General features: G+C 40.6%; 1 long non-coding RNA gene across 1 annotated transcript in view; it reads right to left on the minus strand.

The window, feature by feature from the left end:
• The window catches only part of LOC144316197 (uncharacterized), a 230,698-nt gene extending 225,723 nt beyond the window's left edge, over positions 1-4,975 (minus strand). The window contains exons 1-2 of the long non-coding RNA XR_013382052.1: positions 3,486-4,975; positions 1,744-1,855 (exon numbers count right to left, since the gene is read on the minus strand). This is a non-coding gene — a long non-coding RNA (uncharacterized LOC144316197). The remainder of the gene's footprint in view (positions 1-1,743; positions 1,856-3,485) is intronic.
• Between the last annotated feature and the right edge of the window lie 10,407 nt (positions 4,976-15,382).

Below are 15,382 nucleotides of genomic sequence, written 5' to 3' on the forward strand. Positions count from 1 at the left end.
GAGTTTAGAAGGCACAGTACAATGAATATAATTAGAATCACTTGGGAGAGCTGTGGAGTTCCATCTCCTGCAATGTGGCCTTGTTCCCTAACTACACTGTTACTTAGGGCAAGGTATTGGTGTTACTTTTCTATATACTCTCCCTGCTGCACACACAATGCACACACACATATATTCATGGGACAGATACACAGAAGAGGCAGCATTCAAGAGTGCCTACCAACCATTCACACAACAAATGCATCTTATGTTCCTGGCATTCTCTGAGCCCTGAGAAGTAAAGAGGTAAATAAAACAATCCTTGGTCTCATGAAGCTTATATTCCAGCTGTCTATGTTGTTGGGTAGAGTAGGGGAAAGGGATAGCAAATAATAAATATATACATAAGATGTCATGTAGTATGAAAGTGTTAAGGGGGGAAAAATGACCCAACTGAGAGTGATAGAGGGTGCTATTTTAGAAAGTTTGGACAAGGAAGCCAATAGCTAGGAAAGAAAGACAGACAAATAAGATAAGGTCCTCTTATCTGGGAAAGTATTCACATTTTCTAATACAGTAATGCACAGTGTTAGATGACCACAAGTAGACCAGACTTCAGCCTTTCCTAAAATGACTCCTGCTGCCAAAGGCAGCCCAGTACCTACGGTGTCCTGGAGAAAACAATGCATTGCCAGTGCCATCCCCATGAGCCCGATTTTATACACTCTTTTGATCCTGAGATGCAATGACAGATAAAGCTCTGTAGGAAAGGATCAAGAGGAAGGTAAGTGACAGGTACCAAGTGAGTCCCACAGGCTATAAACCTGTCACAAGGAAAATAAGGATGATAGGATTTTATATCTGTAAATCTCTAGCCTCCAAGGAAATCATGGGTCTCTTTCCAGATTGCCTACAGAAGCAATTAAACATCAAGACATCCCTTAGTGGTACAGGGAAACTCTTCTTGGCTTCATTTCATAGATGGTAAAACTGAGGCTCTGAAACATTCTTTAATTACCCTGTCTTAGGTTAACTATGACTAGCAGAGGCAAAACATAGGGTTGGGGCAACTGGAGACATTATTAAAAGGGAAACAAACACCCCAGACTATTGCAGGGAAAATAGGGAACTTCTGCCTGAATTGTATAAAGTGACTACATTTACCTAATAATTGTTTCCCTCTTCCCTTCACTATGCCTATAAGGTCTTGCCAGAGGTCATTGATGAATTTTGAGAGATGGCATGTCACAGTTGAAATAACATATATATACAATGGAATGTTACTCAGCCATTAGAAACAACAAATACCTACCATTTGCTTCGACATGGATGGAACTGGAGGGTATTATGCTGAGTGAAGTAAGTCAATTGGAGAAGGACAAACATTATATGGTCTCATTCATTTGGGGAATATAAAAAATAGTGAAAGGGAATAAAGGGGAAAGGAGAGAAAATAAGTGGGAAAAATTAGAGAGGGTGATATGAGACTCCTAACTCTGGGAAACTAACAAGGGGTAGTAGAAGGGGAGGTGAGTAGGGGGATGGGGTGACTGAGGGACGGGCACTGAGGGGGGGTACTTGATGGGATGAGCACTGGGCATTATACTATATGTTAGCAAATTGAACTCCAATAAATATATATATATATTACATATATACATATATATATAAATCAAAACTGTGACTAAATTGAAAAAAAAAAAGAACATAGGCCATTCAAATGTTTTATAAAAACAAAGGAACAAAAACAAGCCACACCTTTACCTGAGGCAAAAACCAAACATCCTGTGTATGAGAGTCAAGCTGACTTGCCTTGAATGTTGACCCAGTGGCTCATTGGCAAGTCCTCAGCTGTTCTGAATCTCAGTGTCCTACTCTGAAAAACAGAGTATAATAATATACTCTAGATATAACATAGATAGCTCCTAACATTGGTTTTCAAAATTATGGCACATAGGAAGATTACCAAGGCAAACTGCAGTAGTGCTTGCCAATATGCAGTTCTTTTTCTTCCTGGGCACGTGTAAGATCATGAAATTAGCCACCTTGAAGTTTGTAAAACCACATGACAAGTGATTCAGGACAAGGCAGCAAAAAGTCTCAGTGACATTCTCCAGCTTCCATCTTTCCCCTTGCTGGAGAGTTTGGGGGCCATGTATTTCAATGGGAGGGCCAAAATTACTGAAGCAGGATGGATGGGTGGATGGATGGGTAAGTGGATGGATGGTGAGAGCTTCCTGGATAGTTGCAGGAAATCACAATGGATTTTGCAGAAGCAAAATATAAACTCTTGTTGTTAAACCACTGTGATATTGGGGTTGTTTGTTACTGAAGCATGGTTTAATCCAACATGATTTATACATATGTAATCTCCACCATTGTCCTTTCTTGTATAGCAAGGAATAGCTATAACCTCAGATCCTGCAGGACGTGAGTAGTAGGAGAAAATCAAGCACTGGTCTACTGGCCTTTTGAACTTTTAATGTGAGGCTAAGGGCTGAACATGAAGATGTGGGAATGGGAAAATAAGCCATGGTCTACCGCCAGAATTTAGAATGCTCAGTTCATGTTCAGGCATCACTGTATAAACCTGACTAGCCTGTCTCTGGAAGGGAGCTTACCCTAATCCATGAAACTCTCCCCAGATCATCCAGTCCTCTGTGCATTTTTTCCCCAGGAGCCACTAAAGCCCAGAACAAATCCCCTTATGTGAAGATTTTACAGTAGCCCTTCCCCTGCCTCTGAGTAATAGGAGTTGTCTGTTATCTCTAGCTAGAAAATTAAAGTTTTACTTGGCCACAGCCAAAAGGTAATACAATTCTATAACCTTGTGGTTTCATCTGTTTATTACTTACTGTTTGGGGAGAAGACAATAAATAAAATATCTGCGCATGTAATATCCCCTTTTCCCTCCAGGGACTCATATAGGTTCCAAATTTCTAAATAACCTCAGTGTGAAGTACTGTTTGTAAACAGTCCACCAGCTTCTTTATGGCTCTCTCATTAACCTTTTCAACCTTCCAGTTCCTGTTTCTTGGGTCTGATAATTTCTATTCAATAATCTTAGTACAAACTATTGCATAGACTAAAATAACAGAATGGGCACGTCCTTACACATACTCAAATAGTGTGCCAGTCCCTGTGTAATTACGGGACTATAAAACATCAAGGGGGGGGGCATAAGATAAAGAGGAGGCTATATATGGATGATAACATAAGTCACAGAAAAACTGATCTTGGGCAGCTGGTTCCCCACCCACAACCATCTACATTCACTCCCTCCCAGTTATCTTCAGCAGAAAATGCAGGAGCCAACAACCATGCTAAGAACTACCACCAAAAAAGCAAGGCAATGAGATCCTTACAACCTTGCGAGCTTCTGATCTTCAGAGTTTTCAGATGCCCTGGAAAGAGGATCCTGAGTATAAGGGGGTGGGGGGCACAGACATAGTTGTTTACTTGTTAGTAAGTGTAGCCTGCTACCTATCATCCCCACCTCTCCTCACCTGCTGCCCTGGCTTTGGCTTGATGACACATCACTTCTATAATATGAAACAGAAGGACACTGGGCCTCAGGCATTTTCATTTCTTAAAGATGCTTGCTGGCTCGTTAAGATTCCAGGATAACAGTTACCCTAATGTGGTTTTTTCCAATGTCATCTGCCCAGTCTTGGGATGAGAAGGATCATCTGGTCCTTCCGCCTTCTCACTGCTTCCATCAAAACCAGAAGAGGATTCCATAACCTCAAGTCTTTTACAACTTGATAAAACACCATAATAATTCATTTGTTCTCCTAGGTAATTTTAAGCCTCTTATCTTTAATTGTAGAATTAAGGATTTTATCTGCCATGAAAGGAATTTATCGCATCAACTAAGCCATGTGCAGGGTAGAGGCAGAGGGGAGCTTCCTAGGGCTCCTACAAATCATGCTAAGTCCTGGGGGATCCAGAGCCGACACCACTTCAGGAACATGAGAGGCTGAAGTCAAAGGAGACAGGTGAGTCAGGGTGATTGTTCTGCTTTCTTGCTCACTTGGCTGTTCTCAGGTGCACTGCTTCTTAAGAAGCTCTCTTCTACAATGGTTAAGGGAAAAAAAGTCCTGGAATTGCTGGTTTCTGGCACTGCAGCCCTTGGTCCTGGAAACAGGATGAGCTCCCTCCCCTTCCTTGGTCTTCTAGGATCCTCTCTCATCCTAATACCGTGAGTCTACACAGCCCAGTCCTTCTGTCCCTCCATCTCCCCTCCCCAGGGCCACATTCACTGAGTTATTTGTGCCCCTTCACCAAATGTCCCCCAATGCTGCCACTTTCCCTCTAGAAAGATTATCCACTCCCTCAAAGCACAGAGTCCTTTGCCTTGAGGTCTTTAACAAAGGGATATCTGGAAGTGTGGGAGGAGTGAAAGAGCTGGAAACTTCCCATTAGTCAACAAGTATCAGCTCCAGAGGTAGTAGAGCCTAAGTGGTCACAGAGGAAGCTTCAGTCATGGGAGAGGTAGAGCCAACAGAGACAGGCGAACCTGATCCAGGCTATTTACCACTTTCCCTTCATACGAAAGTGTGTCTATGAGAGAGAGAGAGGATGTTGAGGGAAAATTGACATCTTTGACAATAATTATAGTTACCAAGAAACTTTAAAAGTGAGAAAAAGAACTGAAACTTTGGCTAGCTAAAAGTAATACTAATTACAGCCTTTATGCAAATTAACTCTAATTATCATGCAACACAATAATAATATGTCTATTGCTATAAAATGTCAGATTAACTTTCTTGTAAATTTTCCATAACAATTCTTGAGCTTACCTCATGTGCAAAAATTGTGCAAGTAAAAACTATAAATTAGCAGGACTACCCTGTCTTTTCAAGTCCTGTGCCCACATATCTACATGCTTGTTTTATCTTTTTCCTTAATAATTTTTAAATAGTCTTTATGCACTTAGGAGAGAATTTGTCTACTACATGTGCTGCAAATACTTTCTCCAGTTTGGAACTTGTCTTTTAATTTTGATGGTGTATTAGACTCCACAGAAGAAATTGGTCTGAGTGGGTCCTTCATAATCATCACTTCATGTGCTCACTTTCCATGAAGCATACTCTCCTGCTCACAATTTTTTCAAAATATAGAAAAAGTACCCATTATATCCATTTGCTGAAGCCTGAAATTCCTTTGAACAAGAAATAATCTTTCATTCCACAATTAGAGATAAAAGGTTTACAAATGCACAGAACCTTAGAGATAACACATTAATGTGTTTTCAGGTAAATGTGTGTGATTATAACATTCTTGCCTGTTTATGGGATGGGGTTTCACTTAGAAAGCAGTAGAGAATTTGGTGCAAGAATGGGTGAGGGAGAGAGGCCACCAAGAGCAGTTCAGAGTCCAAGACTGACCACTTCCTAGAATCTTCTCTGACCTCCATGTAGAGTTAGATACCTCTTGCCTGTGGTCCCACAACACCCATGTATATCTCTGTTGTATCCCACCATTCTCACAGCAATATAATTGCTGTTCACTTCTATCTTGCCCCCTTTTCTATAAGGTGCTTGGAGGGCAAGGACTATACCAACTAGTTGGCCATCATATCCACAGCACCACGCCCTCATACATTTTCAATAAATATTCACTGAATGCATGAGTAAAGGAATACATCAATAAATCAATGTTATTGTTTCCTTGAGAGTTTATGTGACTGGGTCACTATTTGTATCAAAGAAAGATAGGAAAGAACTGGATATTAAAAGAGAAATTTGAGTCCCTACAGGATAACCACCACCTTTCCAGGATGTAGCCCCAAAAGGCCCCAGAAATAAACTCTACTCAAAGATCATGCCCTCCCTCTGAATTCAGATTCCAATATATCAAGATGAATGGGAATAATGCCTCCCTCCCCTCATTCCCCAAGAGAAACAGAGCTTCCCCTAATCATCTGAGATCCTCTAGTGCCTCTGCTAAATCCCAAGTAAGGGACAACTGGATTTTTAAGAGCTGCCCAGAAGAGAAGTCCTCACCCAGCAGGGCACCTTGTCTAAGCCAGAGCTCCTTTAGCATTCTCCTGAGTATTTTATTATTAATCAGACTTGAACCTCTTTACCTTCTTGGAATTTGCTGAGCTTTTGATACTCCATTAGCTGACCTCAGATAACACCACATCCTGCTCTCTGTACCCATGACTATCTGCAATGAATCTCAGAGTCCTATCTAGAGAGCACAGGCTGTCCCCAACACACAGTCAGGGCTGACCTCTCCTCTGGCCGTCCTGGCAAGTTTAGCCTGACCCACCCTGGCTTCTGCTTCATTCTGGTCCCTTGTAGATAGGCACTTCCCCATCCCCTGCCCCACCCTCTGTAAATACATTCAGCCCTGACCATACACCCTTGCCTGCCCATGCCTGAACCCACCCTGGACAATGTCAGCTCTTTCTGGCAAGGTCTGTGCATGTGCATCACATATTAGGGGGTTGTTTGCTGTGCTAGTTTCTTCTTGCATCCAATGCTGAGCATCCCCACCTACTTACCTCTGTTTTCAAACTCCTGTTGCCCAAGTGATATAACCTGGGCTTCTAGATTCTTATGGTCCTAGCATTGGCTCAGATTCCTCCTCCTGGTTACTCAGTGATCATTCTTCTGGGAACCATCCAGGCTGCCTCAGAGCTCAGGACTAATCCCTGCTCTGTTGCTGAGGACTACAGGCACCTTCAGAAGGTACCTCAGCACCCTCCCCACTGCACACTCTCTTCTTCGGTTCCAGTGGGCACCCTCCCAGTACTGCTCACCTAGCTCATCATTGTCCAGCCCCATGAAGGGGACAGAACTACAACCACCACTTGTGCCACATAAAATAAAATCAGACCTCTTTTGAGAAGATCATTGGCAAACCAGCAGAGTGTGCAGGTTCCCATCCTGGGGAGAAGAACCTATCTCAAAATGTTTTAAAACAAATTTACTAGGCAAGGGGGACTGAGGAAATTCTAGTTGACCATAGGACCACAAGAGCTTTAGAACTGAAGAGATCAGTTGCTGGTATTAATGGGTCTTTCTAATGAGGTCTCAGATGGTTGACCCAGCTTCTACCTACACTACCAAGAGCCTCTAGGCCATCCAGATATGTCTTCCCACAGGCTCCTTCATGCCTGGCTTACCATGAGCCCCCACCCTCAACCTGAGTCCCCAGTCTTGCCCACATAAGCCTGTTCTCAGCTCTCACACAAACCTCCATCACCTGCTTCCTCCCTGGGCCCCAGCAAGATGAAAGGTTCATCTTAGAGAAAATACACTGATGTTTCATGAAAAAATATGTGATGACAGTCTTTTCCTATGTTTGTGAGAAAGAGTTTTATCTAGAAAGTGGTAGAAAGTTCCATACCAGCATGAGTAAGGGAATGAAACCACCAAGAAGAGCCCTTGGGGGGCTCTAGACTTCTCATTGCAGGGACCCTGTCCCAGTTTATGTCACTTCCTCAATCTCCTGCCCACTTCCCACCAAAATCCATCCATTCTTCTAGGACTCTGCTAATAGAAATGTAGAGCCATAGAATTTTAGGTGTATATGATATAACCATAACACAGGAACATACAAATCTCTATCCCAGTGCAGGAAAACCAGAGGACACTTCTTATAAGAGGTGGGATTTTTGGTCTTGGGTCCCCTCCTTTATTGACAGGTTCCATTTCTGCTTCATAATATCCTGTCCCCTATCCTTCTAAATCAGCTGTTTGATCCTAGGCAACTGTCTAAATTTCTTTATGCCTTTGTTTTCTCATTCAGCAAAATGGGATATTATATCTTTTTCAAAGGATTGACCGGAAGATTGGAGATAATCCTATGTGAATCACTTCTCATGGAACCTGGGACACTCCATAAATGTTACCTCTTACTATTTCTTTCTTTAAGCTTTTGTATCTCTTAGTTATTCTTTAAGAAAACCAACCCAAACCAATTTCTCTGTTAAACAGTATTTAAGGGCAATGTATCTTGCCAGGTAATTTAACTTTCCCAGGTAATATAACTACACTGAGCCTGCAAGTATGTTTTCATCCAATGAGAAATATACCTGGAGAATCTCAAGCTTCCTGGCAGATGGAGAAGGAAGTACTTTAGGGGAAGTGGGATTCATAGATCCCCAATATTAAGCAAAGTAGGTAGAAGATACCTGAGAATTATGTGGGCTTGTTGTCCAAATTCCTAAAAGCCTCGAATGAAAAAGGACAAGCGAGAGTTATTTTCACACTTCTATTAGAAAAGGAGGTTATGACATATTTTATTTATCCTGCTCATGCCATATAGTCTCTTTCCTTTTAATTTTGCTTAAGAGTTAAAGCATGACATGACTAATTTAATTTAAATACCTAAACTCCCAGGCTATTTAACAACTATGGCAATGTTTATTTTTATACTTTTATAGATTTTTTTCTATGTCCAAATCAATTCCACTATTCTGCTAAACACTGACATCAGCTTTGGCAGACATTTATTACGAAGGTGTTTCTAGCTTTTCCAAAGGCTGATATTTTTCCGAGTTTATTTAAATTCTATACAAACACCAAAAATTCTCCTAAGGCAAGCTCCTCATCCTGAACTGCCTTCCAGTTTTGATTAGCAGGTCTATTTCCTAATGGAAAGCCAAAGGTGTAACATGTTTCCTTCACTGCTTTTTATCAAATACTCCTTTGGAGGAGTGTTCATTGCCTGTTAATTGTCTGAGTTTATTTCCTTCATCGGTCTTATTAAAGCAGAGTTGGCTGAGGGGGCGACAGGGAATGTGGCTGTACCTCAGCAGCCTTCAAAGTCATCTTTAATCTTATAATCGCCTTCATCCTTCAGCCAGCCTCTCTTTTCCCTTGCCTCCGTTTTTTTCCTGGTTATTCAGAAAAGCCTTTCTCATTCTCATTTGCTCACATTAATTCACCCTGCTCTTTGGCTGCCCTAACTTGTGCTGCATATTCTCATTTGATTCCCTCCTGTTCTTTTCCTTTCCAAGTCAGATTTTTCTTTGCTCATAGGTTTTTAAGCCACCCTTTGTAAATCCACTTTGCAAAGAGCAAGCAATCTCCAATCTTCTTTTCCAGAGCAATTGTAATCCACTATGCTTTAATTATAGTGTCTATTCAGTGTTCAAAATTCCATCCAGTTATAGATTTTAATACGTCTTCCCTCTGCACCATATTTATTAGATTGATTAATTCCCCAAATGTGCTTTTTTGAAGTTTAATACCCTTGGTCTTTGAAGCCAGTGCTTACTTAAAGAATTCAAGAAGATCATGGGTAACAAGGCAGCTGCCTTGGGTTTAACTACGTAATTCAGCTGTTGCTATTCCCATTAGTTAGTCCTAGCGTTATTCCACTCGAAGCCTGAGTTGCCAGCATCTTAATCAAAACACTATACTGTCCCTGTCCTGGGACACACTGTGACAGATGTGGTTTTGCCTATAATCCATGGAGGACCTGCACCCAGGAAGTTTCATGGAAAGATAAACAAATCAAGTAAGGACTGGCTTGTTTCCTATGGTTGTTCACCCTCATGTTAGAGGATTGATAATAAGAGCAACTCACATTTATCTGGACCTTCATTTTCATAGAAGTGAAATGAAGAATGAGGGCTAGATGATTTTTAAGACACCTTCTAGCCCTTGTAAATGCTTCTATGATTCCAATTTATTCTTCCAAATTGTGAAGTTCTATTTCCAGTATATTAATCTGAACTACGAAACACTTTGTCATTTAAAAATAAATATTTTGGGATGCCTGCGCAGCTCAGTGGTTGAACATCTGCCTTCAGCTCAGGGCCTGATCCCAGGATTGATTCCCACATTGGGCTCCCTGCGGGGAACTTGCTTCTCCCTCTGCCTGTGTCTCTGCCTCTCTCTGTGTGTCTCTCATGAATAAATAAAAATCCTTTTAAAAAATAAATAAGAATATTTTTGATATGTTGAGTAGTTAAATCTATCTTATCTTTTTTAAGAACTTTATTAAGGTAAAATTCACATACAATAATATGCACATATTTAAAGTGTGTGATTTGATAAGCTTTGCCATATGTATATACTTGTTAAATCATCATCACAATCAAGATAACATTAATATCCATCACCCCTACTTTGGGATTAGTTGAGTATCCCTTATGATTCCATATTACCCACCTTGTCAAATTTTTAGCTAGAATTCTTTGTAGTTTTATTTCAGTAGTAGCTCTAAAGTTTATATAACATATACACCTTTAACCTATCACAATCTACCCTCAAGTGATATTGTACCACTTCATATATAGTTCAAGAATTCAGCAATCAAAATTTCATTTCTTCTCTCTTAACCTTTGTGACACTGTTGTCATACATTTTCAATTATTTATTTTATTAAAGCAAAGTTGACACAAGATTTCACATTAACTGCAGTTAAACAACATAGTGATTCAACAACTCTATACACTATGCCATGCCCACCAAAGGTGTAGCTACCATCTGTCGCCATACAATGGCTATTATAATGATACCACTAACCATATATTTTGCTTCTATGTATTATAAACTCCAATGATCATGTTCTTTCAAAGAAATTAAAGTAATTGTTTAAAGGCTTACATTCACCTACATAGTTGCCATGTTCTATGCTCTTTATTCCTTTGTATAGATTCACAGCTCCATTGTGTCATTTTTCTTCTGTCTAAAGGACATTTTTATTCTACAGTAAGAATATGTTGATAACAAGTTTTTTCAGTTTTGTACATCTGAAAAACATGCTTTTTAATATTTTAACATTAGCTGTTGAAACATATTTTCACTGGGTACAAAATTCTAAGTTAACAGTTATTCTTCTCTCAGTACTTTAAATGTTGACCCACTCTCTTCTATTGTTTCTGATGAGTAATCTGTGTCATCCTTAACTTTGTTCCTCTATACATAATGTATCCCTTTTTCTCTGGCTGCTTTTAGGACTTTTCCCTTTAACACTGACTATTACAGAGTTTATTATGTGCTCCAGTGGTTTTCTTCACATTACTTGGGCAATCATGAGCCTTGAAATTATAGATCTACATACAGTTTTTATCAAATCTGGACAATGTTTGGTCACTATGCCTTCATATTTTTTTTTTTTTTTTGCTTCTCTCCTCTCCTCTCTTTAAGGGCCCCGATTACATGTATCTCAGGCCACTGGAAGTATATACCACAGTTAACTGAGGCTCTTTTCATTATCTTCCCCAGGCTTTTATATCTGTGTTTCATTTTGGATAGTTTCTACTGTGTTTTCATGTTCAATAATCTTTTCTCCTGCATTGTCTAATCTGCTATTAATCCTACCTAGTGTATTTTTCATCTCAGAAATTAAAGTTTTTATCTCTAGAATTTTTAAATATATTTCCTACAATATGATCTTTCATATGCTCCATCTTCCCTCTAGCTTCTTGAGCATATGAAATGTCTTTGTCTAATAATTTTGTCATCTATGTCATTTCTGGGTTGGTAGTGATGGATTTTTCTCCTGATTATGGATCATCTATTTTCTTCTTTACTTGCCTGATAATTTTTTATTGGATGCCAGACATTGTGCATTTTATCTTGTTGGGTGCTGGATATTTTCGTACTTCTATTAATAATCTTGAGTTTTGTTCTGCTTCACCATTAATTTACTTGGAAGCAGTTTGATCCTTTTTGGCCATTCTTTTAAACTTTGCTAGGCAGGACCAGAGCGGTGCTTTGTCTAGAACTAATTTCAACCCACTGCTGGAGCAGAACCCCTCTAATTACTCTACCCCATGTCTCACGATTTAGGATTTTTTTCCACTCTGGTAGGAATAGAATATATTCCCAGTCTTGTTTGAGTTTTGAGACTGTCCCTTCCAATCCTCTCAAGTTATTCCATTCCCAGCTTCAAAGAGTTTCCTTATAAGCACGTGTTGATCAGTACCCAGCTGCAGACTCAAGGAAGTCTGCTCTCTATGCAGCTCTCTCCTGAGAGTATCTGCCCTGCAAAGTCCAGGTACACTGGCCTCCCTAGACTATCAACTCTCCCTGCTTAAATCAAGGAGATGCCGAAGGTTTTTCTGCATTTCCCCTCCCTATGCCATGGCCTGGAAAGTCTCTCTTGGTAACATAGGAATAATCAGAGGACTCACATCATTTGTTTTCTCTCTCCCAGGGATCACTATCCCTGTTCTTTGATGCCTAACATCTTACTTATAAACCATTGTTTCATGCTACTGTCCAACTGCTTAGCTGTTTCGTGTGAGTAGGTAAATCTAGGCTCTGTTACTCCATCTTGGCCAGAAGCAGAAGTGATCCACCTGAACTGAAACTGTTACTGAACCTCATTTGAGGACCATCCCCCTAAGTATTTCATGACTATTTGCCATAGACTGTCCTTTTGTCTTCTAGTACCACGGCGTCAAGTCATTCTGAACAACCTTTCTTAGTCTGCACCTAAATATATTACTGTTTCACTAATTTTTTTCTTCATGTTATAAACAGTTTCATGAAAACACCATGAATGCTTACTGCTTTTCTTTTTACCTTGGCTTCCACTATCTGTGACTCACATTATTACAGAAGTCTTAGTAGAGGCAAATCATTGGTGCTGGCTTAGTTTGTTTCAAGAACCAGAAACAAAGGTTAAAACATTTTGGTGGCCTCATTCTAAGTCCATTTTACATGTTTCTTTTTTGTTTTTTGGGTTTTTTTTTTAATATTTACACATTTGGTGATGACTTCCAAAAATAAGGGAAGGTCTTCTCCTGGGGGGATAAAATGATCTTTGTACATAAGAAAGAAACTCCTCTTCCAATTATTTACCATTTCCAAAGAATAAACTGGCTCTATTTCCCAACAATGCTCCAAATGGATTGTAATTTTTTCTACAAAATCAGTTCTTTCTTTTTTTTAAAGATTTTATTTATTCATTCATGAGAGACACAGAGAGAGGCAGAGACACAGGCAGAGGGAGAAGCAGGCTCCATGCAGGGAGCCCAACATGGGACTTGATCCCTGGTCTCCAGGATCAGGCCCTGGGCTAAAGGCGGCACTAAACTGCTGAGCCACCCAGGCTGCCCCAGTTCTTCTTTCTTTAGTCCCCTCCTGTTAATTACATATTTTCCTATTCCACATAATATTTAATGGGTGAATTTAATACAGACACATTTACACACCCCAATCTAGTGCTCTGTTTGTGCCAGTACAGACTATTTCTCAACCCATTTTTCATGTACTATAAAAAACAAAAACAAAAATGAATGCTACAAAGTAAATAAATGACACCAGAATTGAGGTCCTGGGAGAACCCATTCAATTGAAAGCCTGTTTGTTAATAGACAGTAAAGTGCCTTGTGCCCTAGGAAAGAAAGGCGCTATAAAAACTTATAATATTGTCGCCACAGTTAGACCAGTTCTACAGCACACAAAAGAGCCAGAGATATTTCCTTTAATCTAGTTCCTATGATTTCACCATGTCACCTTGATTTTTATATCAGGTGACAGAATAAAAAGTTTTCTGTCCCCACTCCTGTCTTCCCAGTGGGCCTATGCTCCATGCTGATGTGCACTGTTTTCTGTTCTCCTGGCAGCAGGGCAGCATTCAAACACTATGGATAAGATTGGCAGCCTATCAGGAGCCTGAGGGTGCAGGCTCATCATCCAGGAACAGAGGGAACCAAGCTGCAGGCTTGTTCTGAGGCTCAGCACATGCTCCCTGTGTGTGGTCAGGGAAACTAGGATCAGTGAGACCCTTTCTGAGCTCAGTTTCCTACAGTCCTAGAATGGTCACTCTGGTCCACTGAAAGCCCATTTCTCCCTGACCCTCCTTCTCAGAATTACCAGACAAGCAAACAAAGAATTGTTGGACCACGCATTTTCTCAAAAGCCATTTTCTGCCTGCAAGGTTAGACCTCACAAACTAATAGAGCCAATCATATGAAACAGGCCTTCTAGATGATATTTTCAGGAGTAAGTGACCAATGTAGCCTCCTTTCTAACTCTGGAAAAGGGCACATGGTATTGGAGAAATGCCAATGATCTTCTGGAATGAAATAACCTTATCTGGTTCTTTACTAACAAGCTTCCTCAAAAAAACATAAACTTACAGTTGGGTAACTCTTTATATTGCTTATTTAAAAATACATACCAGGCCCCTCTTCTGAACCAGGCACAGTGCTAGGAGGTGGACATGTGGAAATGACCAAGGCAGACATGGCCCCGGCCATCAAGGGGCTCACTATTTGTTGAAGAGATCAGACGAGACAAAAGCACTTACAACAATGACAAGAGAAGCCCAGGATGTAAACACATGTAAGAGGGGCACTGCATGCAGGCTTTGAAAACTCAGGAAAAACATCCCTGTGGAAGTCATTCCTATGTTGAAATCTTCTAGATGACAGAAAACTTAGGCTAAAAGAAATGGAGTGGGAGAGACAGAACAGTGTTCCAGGTGGACGAACCATCATAAAATAAGATCTTTGTGAATGGCTTCTCAAGACTGGAGTCCAGTGTGGGCTTGGCGGGAGGGAGGCAGGATATTATGAGAGAGGGGGCCCAAGGTGGCAGCAGGTGCCCAATCCAAGGCTTTGGGAATTTAACATGCAAGGTGTTTGAATTTTAACCTGGTGGCAGCTGTGTACCACTAAAGGCTTTAAGCAAGGTCCAATAAGATGAGACTCACATTGTAGAAAGATCACTCAGGCTGGGAGAGTATGGGGCACAGGGAGCAAGGCAAAGATGAGGAAAATAATTAGGAAACTACTGTCACCTAAACAAAGAATGACTCTAATCCGAATCAAGTTAGTGGCAGTGGCATTTAAGAAAAAGTAGATAAATTCAGAAATCCATATGAGGTAGACTCAACAAAAATACACGAGAAGTGGGAGTCAAACAAGATGCTTCTATGAAGGGAATGGTGGTACCATCTGATGAGAGAAAACATAAGAGGAGACAGAGGTCCATAGTGCACACTAAGTTTCTCTTTTATCAGTTGACTCAAGTGCCTGTGGGAAGTGAGGGAGATGGAGAAGTAAGATGGTCATCAGGCACCCTGTACCCAACCCTCACTTGTGAGACAAGGGTTGACAGGCAGGATACTGAGAAGCAGAGAGGCTGAGGCATGACATGAAAAGAGGATGTTCCTCAAGGACTCACAGCAAATTCATGGCTGTGTCCCCAGGTTTTGGTCCAAACCTCCAACCTTCTGACCTGGCATCCTTATCAAAGGGAATTTCTGATTTTACATTAAATGCCAAGTAGTGGTTTGGGGTAGTAGATACAGAGGCCCCAGAGCTAGAGACATATTATAAATAAGTCAAAATAGATGAATAAATCTGAGGATACTGAAGCTAACTTGCTATCTTCAGGCTTGATATGTGCCAAAGGCCTTGCTTAGAACAATGGGGACAGCTGAAGGCTGAGCCCATATGCCCTGAAGGCTGTATTTG

The sequence above is a fragment of the Canis aureus genome, chromosome 6 (genome assembly GCF_053574225.1).
Source record: "Canis aureus isolate CA01 chromosome 6, VMU_Caureus_v.1.0, whole genome shotgun sequence".
Lineage (NCBI taxonomy): Eukaryota > Metazoa > Chordata > Mammalia > Carnivora > Canidae > Canis > Canis aureus.